We start from the raw sequence: 13,572 nt of genomic DNA, 5'->3' as shown, positions 1-13,572 counted from the left end.
CTACAGTGCAAATAAGTGATGGTTACATAAACACCAACCTATACCAGAAACCTACTGAGTGCTATTCTTACCTACATGCCTCCAGCTTCCATCCAGGACACATCACACAATCCATTGTCTACAGCCAAGCCCTAAGATATAACCATATTTGTGCCAATCCCTCACACAGAGGCAAGCACATACAAGATCTTTATCAAGCATTCTTAAAACTACAATACCCACCTGGGGAAGTGAGGAAACAGATTGACAGAGCGAGACGAGTACTCTGTAGTAGGTGACTTCTGGACAGGCCCAACAAGGAAAATAACAGAACACTACAGGCTATCACATACAGCCCCCAGCTAAAACCTCTCTAGCACATCATCAACGATCTACAACCTATCCTGGAAAACAATCCCTCACTCTCACAGACCTTGGGAGGCAGGCCAGTCCTCGCTTAGAGACAGCCCCCCCCAACCACCAGCAACTACACACCACACCACAGAAACACTAACCAAGGAACAAATCCTGTTGCCTACTCTGTCCCCATATCTACTTTAGCGACACCATCATAGGACCCAACCACATCAGCCACACCATCATGGGCTCATTCACCTGCATATCTACTAATGTGATATATGCCATCATGTGCCAGCAATGCCCCTCTGCCATGTGCATTGGCCAAACCAGACAGTCTCTACGTAAAAGAATAAACTGACACAAAGACATCAGGAATGGTAACCTACAAAAGCCAGTAGGAGAACACTTCAATCTCCCTGGACATTCAATAACAGGTTTAAAAGTAGCCATCCTACAACAACAACAACAACAAAAAACCCTTCAAAAAGCAGATGTCAAAGAGAAAGTGCAGAGCTACAATTCATTTGCAAACTTAGCACCATTAATTTGGGCTTGAACAGGGACTGGAATTGTCTGGATCACTACAAAAGCAATTTTCCCTCTCTTGGTATTGACACCTCCTCATTGATTATTGGAAGTGGACCACATCCACCCTGACTAAATTGGCCTGGTCATCACTGGTTCTCCACTGGTAAAGTAATTCCCTTCTCTTCATGTGCCAGTATATTTATATTGTATCTGTAATTGTTACTCCATGCATCTGAAGAAGTGTTTTTTTTTTTTACCCATGAAAGTGTATGCCCAAATAAATCTGTTAGTCTTTAAGGTGCCACTGGACTCCTCATTATTTTTGTGGATACAGACTAACACAGCTACCCCTCTGATACATCTGAAAAAAAAATTGTTTTTTTTCCCCCTCAGAGTGTCACAAAATGATAGTGATAAGGTTGTTTGGGTGCATTAAATGTACATTTACAGAAAATACTATTTTTGGATTTCTTTAAGGGCAGATGCTTCCATCATTCTAGTGAAGTCTATTAGCTAGACATAGCCAAAAGAGCTGCTACTAAAGGGCTAGGACCAGAAGTTTCTCCTCCATGTTCCAGTATCAGAAGAGGAAAAATACAGATTGGTTTAGATGGTACATAAAAGGGGATTCAAACATTTGGCATCAGGAGTCTCACTCTGTCCCTCTCTGGATGTCATCATGAAGGTACTGGTAACTAGTTGGTTAAGAAAAATAATGTGGTATTGTTTCTCAACTGAAAAACAAAAATGGGGATGTGTCATAATTCTTCTGTTCCTCCAGTTTTGCATAGTTTTTGGAAAGTTTTTTGCAAAATCTTTACTAATTGATGCTATCATTACTATAACTACCTTCTATATTAAGGCACACTAACGTATAATAGATACAGTGAACACTGAATCACTCAAAAGAATATAGTGAACAAATATGAGAATGTCTTGCTGTCTAAAACCATTGTGTAAGATAAGATATATCTTGAGGGTTTTTTCCCATTCTCTCCTTCTCTTCTTTTATTAGTTTCAGAGGAAAGGTTCCTATCTGTTCATAATCTGTGCATAGAAGACTACAGCTGAAAAAAGTGCATTGTTTTCTTTCAGATTCTGCACACTCTAATCTGAACAGGAAACTGCGGGAAACAATTATAATGCAAATTTTTGCTTTATTCCCTGCAGGAGTTCACTGACTGATTCCTTCACTGCATGAACTGCAAGCAGTGGTACATTTCAGCTTTCTTTCTTTTGACTTTGTGTGTGCATATTGCAAACAATATAGTATAGGGGCTTTGTTTTCTTTTGTTTTGCTGTGTTATATTCAAAAGCTGCCTTTTTAAAATTACACAAACTATTGGCCAAAAGATACCCTCAAGGATATGCTTACAGCTTCCTTTAATTGCACTAGGACTGCAATGAGTATTTGTGAGACCAATATTTGGCTTTATGCTGTTGAAATTTTTATACTCAAAGTCAGCAATTTAATTTAAGATTTCCTTGGCACCCATAACCCAGCCCTTTGCACATAAGGTTAAGGTTTTTTTGTATCACTCTTTATGGTACTAACTGTAAGATATAGTGCAACTATGAAAAGTGGGTTTGCAAATTTAATATCATGTGGTTTCCTATTTATTTCTTTTTGACTTCATAGAAAGTTTGCTCAATGTATTAAAAACAACCAACCTCTCTCTCTCTCCAGCAGGCTGTTGTGACAACTCAACATGGGTTCATAGTTGGCTGTGTGCTTTCATTCTCATTCATCATTACTGATACTCCTGACCCGACTGGGGTGCATTTGATATGTACACTTACAGTCACTCTCATCTGGGTGGTGATGATAAATGAAAAGAAAAGGACACAGCTTGACTTTCAGATGCTAGGCTGTATGTGCAGGACTAGCTAAAACCTTTTTATATGGAATCAGAGTGAGCCTACAATTTCATTTTCACCAAACCAACATTCAAAATAGAACCACATTTTAAGGTCTTACTATACATGGAACATCGATGAGTTACAAATGCTATAGCTATTGTAATTTGAATTTTCTTAGTTTGAAAAGGCAACACAGTGGATATCACACTGTACTGGCAGTCTGGAGAGTTGGGTTCTAATCCAATGTTGGCCTGCTGCGTGGCCTTGGACAAGTCTCTTCACCTCTCAGTATCTCTGTTTCTCCTCCCAGCCTTAATTTGTCTTGTCTCTTTAGACTGTAAATTCTTCAGGGTAGAGATGGTCTCTTATGATGCATTTGTACAGTGTCTGGCACACTGGAACCTCTAGGCAAGATGGGAATACTAATAATAAATATTAATAACTGTGTGTTTATGGTCTCAGCCAGTATATTGCATTAATGACATTTTTGCATTCCATTTCAAGGGTTTCTTTTTAAAATTAAAGAGGAAGCAAAAAGGTCTCTGAACATTTGAGTATGCTATTGTACATCCAGATATCACATAGTCATATAAGCATACCAGAGTATTTATTTGAAGGTATAATAATTTTATCACACACTGAAATCAAAATTCTCTTGCTTTTAGGCTTTGCACCTCAGAGAGCATGATGAACTAAAGAGACATTAGGAAATTGTTGTATGGAGCAGAAACCTAGGTCACCGGACCTTTTAGACTCTTTCAGATGCTAACTTAAAGGTTGGAATAGACCTGTTGCTATGGAGAGGAGGTAGAGAATGCCAGCTTTGCATCCCATCCTCACTGCTTCCCCTCCACTTGCTTCCTCTCCCTGAAGATCCCTCTGTGTTAGTGGGAGTACTCTGAACCTTGGCAGTTGGAAATGGTCACCAGGGCCTCAGTGCCCACCTGAACTAATGCCCTGATCAGCAATAATTATTGAAAGCAGGCTGAAGGGGTGCAGAACTGTCATCTTACATATCCTGGCTGGCTAAGAAAGGGAGGGCCCAACACAGAATTTCTCACCTCTTAACATAGCCACTGCAGGAATGGGAAATACCCCGCCGCCCCTATCCAATGAGAGAAAGCATTGGGATTACTGAAGATAAACTGAGTGCCTGGGAAGGATCAATTTGCTTGAGGTGGAGGAGGATGCCCAAATTGCTTGGGATGAGAGGAGGAAATCCATCCGCTGGAGAGGGGGAAGTACAGAAAAAGTCAATTTGCTAGGAGGAGGTTGCTGCAGAAAGAGCATCGTCTCATGGGTGGATTAGTTTTCTGGGGACAGAGGATGAATTGACTATGCGGAGAGAGGATGAGTATAGTAGAGGGTTTGTAGATGATGGATTGAAAATCAGAGATTTGCTTGGGGAGACAGAGTAAAGGGATGGCCTGGGGAACAAATTTGATTGGGAACTAGTAGGGGAAGGGAGAAGAATAATTTGAGTGGTGAGCCTGAGGTGTAGGCAGAGAGAATACAGGACTGGAAGTAGAGGATGGACTCATGGAAGCAATGCTGGACTGATGAGGCTGAAAGGGCAGAAGCACCACTGGGGGCTGAAGGTAGGGGAGAGGCTGGATTGGGGCAGATAAATAACTGGAGAGGATTCTAGGAGAAAAAATTAATTGTGGCAGAGGACTGAGGGTATGGGGGGCAATAAATGGATTGGGGGCTCAGAACTGATGGGACTGAGGGTCAGAGTATAGATGGATGAAGGGGACTGGGCATGTTCAGTATGGATTAAGGGGTCAGGTGGAACAGAGGCTATATGGATTGTTTGAGTGGAGAATGGTGTGAAGTGTTTTTCTAGTTCTGTGGGTGTTTGATCACAATGACATCAGTGTTCTGAAATCTCAGATTGTCATTGCATGTTTTGTGTTTAATTTATCTCCAGTTATTCTAGAACTGAAGATAAATAGCAAGGAGTGTTCCATATATGTTCTTCGGGTTTGCTGTTTTCTAAAATCTTTTAAAATGCATGACATTCCACATGGAATGTCACAAATTTTAGAGGAGACCCACAGGTCTCTGTTCATATTTTTATTGCCTTTCCGCAGCATTTCAGAGCCTCACAACTTTGTTACCCAGCGATAGGTCTAGGTTGGAGGATTCAAATTTTATACTCAGTATACTGTTGCATAGTGTTTTCTGGGACATGCATCCCCTCAGCCGACAAAATCAGATGTGGAAATGTAATTTAATAATTGAACGTTCAGCATAATTAAATGAGCAAAGTTCTCTCCTTTTTACATAGGATACTTTTTCAACATCTGAAGTGTCATTTAATCTATTGTACCAGTTATTCTGGGAGTTAAAGGTGATTTCCAATTTTTTAAATGTAGGATATTTTGATACCAGTAAGGCTCATAGGAACTAGGATTCCTGTGAATCAGTAATTTTGATCATTGGTTTGTTGAGCGCCCCTCTATATACTGCCTTGAACAAAAGAAGCCTCTATTATTATATTAATTCTTATATATACCACTTCCCAAAGGCACCATAAAACATGTAGCAAAGCTTCAGGAAATTCTCTCAATCTCTAATGTCCACCTTGAACATACGGCTGGAGTACCAATTTTGTTACATTTTGATATGGCCCAGGAGAACTCTATTGTATAAATTGAGGTGGCCTCCATAATTTTTTCCCATGACCTTCATTAAATAAGTATATTGATGTAGCACATCTGTCATTCTGCCCACTTTGTTAATAATTTTACCAAGGGTGAACATTCTGGAGTCAAATTGATTGACTGCCTATTTGCATTTGAGAAGTGGCATATTCTTCCACTTCCCCTCCTCCTCCCCATCCCCCTCCCTCTGACAAATTTAATGTAGTCAATCAAATTGTGTGATACATAATGTCTAATTGATAGGTGATGCTAGAATTTATATTTTTTGGAGACCAATTTTTTGTTACATCTTTAATGTTATTGTGGCTTGTACATGATATGAATAGGATACATTTTCCCATCCATTGTTTCAACATCATTGATTTGTCTCCACTTAGTAAGGATGGATTATGGTGGATTATTGAATCCTCACACAACAATGGATCAAACAGTAGCTCACAGTTTAGTGATCATTTCAGCATATTATAGGTGGAGCTGACAGCAAGACCTATAGTTAAAACTGCCCAGCATTTTCCATTATAAGACTATGTTCACTAACTTTGCCAAATTTAATCATCCAGGCAAAAATTTTCTATGCCAGGTGTCTGCCTTGGGCTGAACTTTTTGGAAAGTTTCAGCATAAATGTTTTATCATATCTAAGAAAGAGGTATGGAGAAAAAATTTATTTTACCAATATTCAAAGAGTCTCATAACTATTTCATTGAATAACTGTTTCACCTCCATGCTTTGAAGCAGTGACTTGATATTTGGCAGGTAGATTGCCCTCGGGTCAGAGAGGTGCCAAATTCACCAAAATTTGGTTGAGTTAGAAGACAGGAACGGAAGGGCTTGTAACCACTAGAGCACAATGTCCTCCAGAAGCGAATATTAAACTCACAATTCCTGAAACTCAACATTCTTCTGCTGTCTGGAAAATAGCTGTGAGCCTCCCTGACCTCTCATCTCATGAGTCTCTCTCATCTTCCTTTAGAGGCTGATCTGCATAACAGATAACCTACTGCTACTACCAGTTACTCCATTAGCTTCAGTGGCACGGGAAAGTACTGTGGATCTAAAGGTTCCAAACCTATGGTGGTCAATATAGTATCACATAATGTAATTCAATTTGAATTTCTAAAAGCTAGTGAGTTGTAGGAAAATATAATTAAATATCATTAAAAAGAATATTAAAGTTGCAAAGTCAAGCATTCAAAAGTTAGGAAACAGATTCCACTTTGGATAAATACTTAAGCAGTAATTGAGCCAGAAAAGAAAGTGAGAATGACTTTATAAGCCTGATGGTTAGTGCATCTACCTGGGACATGGATGATTCCAAAGTGGAACATCTTCAACAGGACTGTGAAAGACCCACATCAGAATATCCCATAGCCTAGTGATTAGGGCACTCTCTTAAGAGGGGATCACGTGTTCAACTCTTTTCTCCCCATCAAGCAGCAATGGGAATTGAACCAGTGTCTCCCACATTCTAGGGGAGTCCTCTAACCAATGAGCTAAAAGTTTTCTTCCTCCAGATTATGAATGATGCCTGACTGCATACATGTACCCAGAACATGTCTACTGGGTCAGGCCCCACAGGCAAGAGAGGCAAGGCAACGTGTATCTTTCCCTGCTTTGAAGATCACCCTGTTGGGCGACAGGTCCCTGGACACCTAGACTGAGGCAATAGTGTGCATGTGTGATGCCCACATACCCTGGTCATCAGTGGGCGGGATGAACCTGGGACCTCTGAGGCTTAGTGCATGAGCCTCTACTGCATGAGCTAAAAGCCACATGGTTCTGACCTTAGGCTGTAGCAGACTCATTAATCACTATGTGGTCTTGGTACCACTACAGGGGGATAGACCACCACACTTAGGAGGTGCCTGGGTTAAACGTGTCCAGGGGCAGAAATTTAGGCACCTAGGGATTTTTACAGAGGGGAAAAAAATAACTAGTCTCCAACTGAGTCTAAGGTACCTTCTCGGTTAGCCAGCAGCTGAGCAGGAGTTTTGTGGATCACAATGACACATAAAACTCGGATTAAGGGTTTCAGCATACTAGTCCTTTTGTGGATCTGAGCCCTAATGCCTCAGTTCCCCATCTGTGAGATGGAGAGAACGATACCACCTCACCTGACAAGGCTGTTGTAAAGATAAATTCATTAACATTTGTGAAACAGTCAGATACTATGGAAATGGGTGCCATAGTAAAGCCCATAATTCTGTAATCCATGCAGGGTTGAATGGTGTGGAGTAAATAAGGTATGGCCTACACATTCAATGATGAGGATAATAAAAGAAATATTTAGTATCTACCAATTCAGGGAAACCATCCGTTACACCGGAAGCATGCAGCTCAAGTTAAGATTGAGGTGTGACAGTGCAAAGCAGAAAACTCATCTTTGTGCTTTCTCAAACCTAACGCCACTGAGTGCAGGGATGGTCTCCAGCTATAAATTAAACCTCCTTAGGGGCTGCTCTAATTTAGGACAGCTGCTGACAGCCCTAAAATAACAAAACCACAGCTGGAAATTGTTACTCTGTATGGCTGTCCCAACTTTCCTCTGGCCACATCCCCTTTTCCTATAATACATACAACAGGAAAGTGGGAGATGGCATAGGATCTTCTACACTGAGTTTATATCGCCATCAGATTCCCCTTACATTGTGCAAGAGGAGTGGGCATTCCTGATCTGGATACACTGGCTCTTTGTTCAGATGCTGCTGATGGTGGGGTGCAGTCATTACTCTGCAATGAGAATATGGATGACTAGATTTTGAATATAAACTTATAAAATACTTTTATTTCTATTATTTTACTGGATATAGGTAACTTTCCTATAATTATTTACTTTTCAAGTGTTTAGTAAACATGTATTTGAATTCTAACAATCTCATAAAATAAAGTTAGACAGATATAAATGCAATCCAGTTAGTGCACACTCATTTTTACCAAAATTGGGAACTTATTTTCAAAATGAATCAAACATTTTCTGAATTGTTTTCCCCAAAAGATAGATGAATTGGCATGCTCATTACATTTTAACCCTTATCAAAGAGCAACACATGGCACCAGTCTTATCCACAATGAGCTTTTTCAAAGAGCACTAATGCCAATATCACTGTGCCAGTCTTGAACTGCAACTACTCTGATAGTCTAAACCTCTCCTGACAGGGAAGACCAGACCTGCTAAATTGTGCAAAACCAGATGTGTGTTTTTCCAATTTTAATAAATATGGTGGGACTGATATTGACTGAACAAATTTCTTTTTTTATCTTGAGCCAAATCTAAAGCAGAGTCTCTGCAGGGAATTTAACCAATTCTAGAAACTAAAATGTATGTTTAGATTTTTTTTTTTTAATTTGTCTCTCTTCCTTTCAACGAAAGATATATATGTGAGGGTCTACCTTTCTGTCACACTGTTGTTCACCACAGATCACGCTGGACATCTTAGATCATCCATGGAGGAGTCTATGAAGAATTTATGTAGAGAGATTTCCACATTATTTAGTGTATCTCAAATAAAAATAAAAGGCTGAGCACAAACCATAGTAATTAATAAATAATAGTACTCAACAGGGGAAGGCCAAGCATGCCATATAGGGAAGCATCCAATTAATCTCCCATTTGCTAAGACATCAAGTCAGTCCTTTCTATACACCATGTAGGGAATATAGACTTCATCCAGTATTTGACAGAAAGAGGGTTAAATCTCTTGTCTCTTTCTACAGCAGCATGAGACAGACCACAGGTGCCTGCACTCATTGCAGTGATTGCACTGTGGGATGTCTGGAGATGGGGGAGGTTTCAGGCAACTTACAACTGGTGATTATTCCCCATTAGAAAGAAGGATAAAAAAGTTGGTTTGCAACTAGAAAGTCGAACAGCAGCAGCTAAATTGTCTTTCAGATTGGTTGCCTGATCAAGACTCTTATGGGTCTTATGCAATTGATTTTTAGTTAGCAGTCCCACTGAAATCAATGAAGATTTCTGTTCAAACGTTAATGACATACTACTATTGTAAGTATTTCTAGGGTATCTGGGCACACACAAACAGCTTGTGAATTGCAACCTAATCTTGTTTGTTGAGAGACTTTTGTCTGATGAAACCTCACTCACCTCAAAGACTTCAGTTTGCAGTGCCGTATCAGCAGTATTTCCCCCCCCCCCCCCCAAATGCTGGGCCTAATTCTCTACCAGTTTTACGTCACTGTAACTCCACTGACTTCAATTGAGTTACCTCAGTATAAAATTTATGTAACACAGGAAAGAATCAGGCTGTTTGTTAGTATGCCAGCCTTAATTCCTCCATTTACAGCAGGAAAATCTTTATTTTCTTTCACTTACAAACTGGTTCCAGCAAAATCTTATACTTCCCAGATGGCAGAAGATGAACTTTGACTGTAAGGAACCTTTTGTAATGAAGTCCACTTTGCCTGCAGAGGCCTGGATTTAGTCTATGCCAGCTGGTCTGGGAGCAGAAGACCACCTCCTTTGATCTACAGAATACTAGGAGATTGCCTGCACTTAGTACATAATACAAAATTGTTGTTTCCTCTTTTTAAAACAAACAAACAAAAAAATACCTCTTCAGTGCTTAGCACAACAAATGGTTGTGTTAATTTTTTTTACAGTACTACTTACAAATTAAGTTAAGATATTTGTAAATGAAAGGTGACTGATAAAAATAAATAAAATTAGAAAATTTTAAATCCACTAGTTAACTATTTAATCTTTAAAGACTCGGTCAACTTAAAAATATACTGTAAAATATCTAATTTCCTTATGTTGCTGATATATTTGTAAATTTATTTTAATAAAACTTAACTTCATTATTCTCGTATGTTAACTTTTTGCATTTCGTCAACTTAGGCACTGAAAATCTATTCAATCAGTTTATTTTATTTATTTATTTATTTTAATTGTCAGTTTCACATTTGGGTTCTAAGGGCTTTAATGTTTGGGAGTGAACCCTACAGAAAAATACTTAAATCAACTCTTCCATGTGTATTAAATCATGGAAACATTTCTCATAGGTTTTGTAAAAGCTTGTTTTCACAAAATTTAAATATGGGGCCATGTTTCAATTAAGTATTCCTGACTAAATGATACTAGGCTCAATTCTATACCCACTGAAATCAATATGAAAATTTCCATTTACTTCAGGAGTATGTGACAAACTGGGATTCCTTCAAATATCTTTGTTGTGAAGAGTATAGCTGTTTGATAATATAAAAGTGGTAAACAAATTTAGAAGAAGAACTGAACAATCATATCCAACCAGCCTGCCAGGGGAAGCTTGAAAGCAAACTAACTACTCAAATTTGAGTTGGGCCAAAATATGAAGATTATTTCACTCACACACATCCCAACCCAAAACTATAAGATCTCTAAGGACAACAAATGATCCTGACCTGTGTTTTATGTCTTGTGCAAAAGGCAGAACTTCCACCAGAATGCTCCACTATCTTGCTGTAGTTAAGGCTCCATACAGTCTTAAAGGGAAATGCTATTTATTGAGTAGCCAGGGTCATCATACAGCACCCAGGTGTTCCTGGGAAGCCGCCCTTCCATCTACTAACAAGGCCAAATTAAAATCAGGGAAATTCAATTATGAGGTCATAATAATTACTATTAAACTTTAATTGGCTTTCAAGTACAGTATTACAGAGACACTGCCTCAGCCGTTGAAATCCCCGCCAGGTGGCAAAACCCCTGCTGCGGTCAGAGTGCTGGGAAGGAGCTCAGCGCTAGTCTGCGTCCCCCCCCCATCCCGAGAAGCCTTGGGTGGGACCTTTGCCTCCTCACACGTTATGTCAAATGGTGCATTGCACCTGTTCGCGCAGCAAGAAGCCCCCGAGCGCCTTTCGCTCATTAAACTCAACACGCCACACAGGCGTCTTTGGGGATGTGCCCTGATGTCCCCCTTTGCCATGGCATGCAAGCAAGGGCCCTTCCTTAGGTAACCGTGCCCTCGCTAGAGGACAGCAGCCCCCCCCGTGACGTGGTGCCCCAGTCCGGGGCGCAGACTTCCCCCTCACGCTGTTGCTTCCCCAGAGGAAGACGCAGCAGGGACGCTACCAGGACAAACTTCCAACCACTTTAGCACAGGCGGCGTGAGCTCCCCCAGAGGCACCTGCTACCCGCAATTCCCAGTGCCCGCCTGCCCCGGGGAACAAGCGCGTGTGCAAAGTGCGGGAACTCCGCGGGAGGCTGGCGCTGCTCTCCGCCCCAGGGGGGGTTATGGCAGTTACTTTTATCTGCCAAGCAGCAGGTGGGGGGGGGGAGTAGCACAAACCCTCTGCACTCCCCTCCCTCGTTAGGCGGCATCTCTCGGTCTCCTCACGCGCCTTGTCCCCACAATGTCAGCGCGCCCCTGCCGAGCGGCTTTCCCTGGCGAGCGCCCGAAAGGGGGAACTTTGCAGGGGAGGCGGCAGAGCCGCGAATGGACGGTCTCCGACGGGCGAGAGGCGATGGGGAGGTTTTGCGGCACTGCAGCAGCGGGAGCAGCTGCTGCAGCGAAGCCGGAGAGCTCCTTCCCGCCCCTCCCCGCGCCAGCCCAGAGGGGTCTCTCTCCATTGTGTGCGGCAGCGGCGCGCACTGCAGACCCAAGCGGAGCACTCAGCGATCCCGCCACCCGCAGCCTCCTAAGAGAGGGGGACGCTTGCCCCGACAGCAGCTCAGAGCCCTTCATCAATAATTCAGACGCTGCCAGGCTCCCCTCCTTACAATATGCTTCCCAGCTGAAAGCTACCTAGCGTTTTACTCCCCGCCAACACAAGGGGAGTTGGGGAGGCAGAGAGATTCTCACATTTTATACCCCTGGGGTTACAAAGGGTTAAATGATGTCCCCCTTGCCCATCACAAAGCGGCGGACGGCACAAGGATTATAAGGGAGAAGGGAGGCAGAGTTTATAACCACAGTATTTCTCCTCGAACGAGACATCCAAAAGAGGAGGAAAGACATTAGTGGAAACCTACTAGATTAAATTTCTTGCTCACGTACACACACCAAACTGTCCGAAATAGGGAAAGTCCAAGGACAATCCCCGAATGTTGCTCAAAGTTGCAGAGCTCTATTGCAGTAGTGCCAGCCTTCCTTTGCTAATCCAGTTTGTTTACTGAGCTCGCCTATAAACCATTAAACAGGCGCAGACCTCTGCAAAGTTACCCCGCCAAACGCAGAGAGCCTGTAACTCAATCAGCAACCAAGGCATCGGCTCCCCGTTTTGCAGCAATAGCGAGATGAAAGCGAAAGGCAAAGCTGAAATGCACCGTGAAATCGCTCTAAAAAGATGTTTTAACCCGTGCGCTCACACTCAAACACACCAAGGGATGAAGAATGCACAGCTTTAAAACTTCTTTGTTAATAATAATTTAAAACACAGTGACAATAACGCAGAATCCCATCCCACAGTAACCTGACAACTTTAGAGACAATAAACAAATCTACAGTACCTGCAAAGAAACTTGTTGGATTGGTCATTGTACTAATTCTGCATTAGGGTTTCCCTCTTTGATCATTCCCCATTTATTTTTGAAACTGTTGACTTATTTTAAACCTATTCATGAATGCAGCATAACTATAAAACAATTGCACCCCTCTTGAACTTCTAGACGGGTCTTTAATATCATCCGCTGCATTGTTATTTGGGGGACTTACCCTGTGAGATAAGATTTTCAGAAAACTAGCAGTTCCATGATTCAGTCCTTGCAACTTTCCTTGCATAGAGAGACCTTTTTTTTTTAGTTAAAAAAGACAAGCTGCTCAAAAGACTTTTAAATATAAAGGGGGATGAAACCGGATTTCTTCCCAATATCAGGACCCTGGAAAATCAAATCCTTCTTCAGAAGAGAATTCTTTCAGACCCGTTATCTGTATTACTATTAATGCGTAGAGCAGAAGGCATTGCATACAAATAGACCCAAGTATGAGCTTCTATTGGTGGCTGTGGAAGGCCCCTGGGTCCTACTGCTCTGTTTCTGAGAAACTACAAAGCAGCAATATGCAAGCAGCTTTGGAGAAGGAATGATTTGGAGGAGAAGGGGGAGGTAGAGGAGGCGGGGAATCTTGTTTAATTGATTCGTTACCTCTGGTATTGTAATACGTGTTGCAATGGTTAACCAAGAAAAAGCTACATTAAATGGATGTCATGCAATCTCCCCTTTCATATCTGCTTTTTCAATGACACTGTGCA

At 41.5% G+C, this 13,572-nt stretch overlaps 1 protein-coding gene across 2 annotated transcripts in view; it reads right to left on the bottom strand.

Annotated features, from left to right (window-relative positions):
* Window positions 1-13,232, bottom strand: part of ROBO1 (roundabout guidance receptor 1) — a 1,046,134-nt gene extending 1,032,902 nt beyond the window's left edge. For both annotated transcript variants that reach the window (XM_054047011.1, XM_054047019.1), the window contains exon 1: window positions 13,038-13,232. The gene's annotated coding sequence lies outside the window, so the exon portion shown is untranslated. The remainder of the gene's footprint in view (window positions 1-13,037) is intronic.
* Between the last annotated feature and the right edge of the window lie 340 nt (window positions 13,233-13,572).

Source organism: Malaclemys terrapin, chromosome 1 (genome assembly GCF_027887155.1).
Source record: "Malaclemys terrapin pileata isolate rMalTer1 chromosome 1, rMalTer1.hap1, whole genome shotgun sequence".
Taxonomy (NCBI): Eukaryota; Metazoa; Chordata; order Testudines; family Emydidae; genus Malaclemys; species Malaclemys terrapin.
This window is presented reverse-complemented; position numbering and strand designations above follow the sequence as displayed.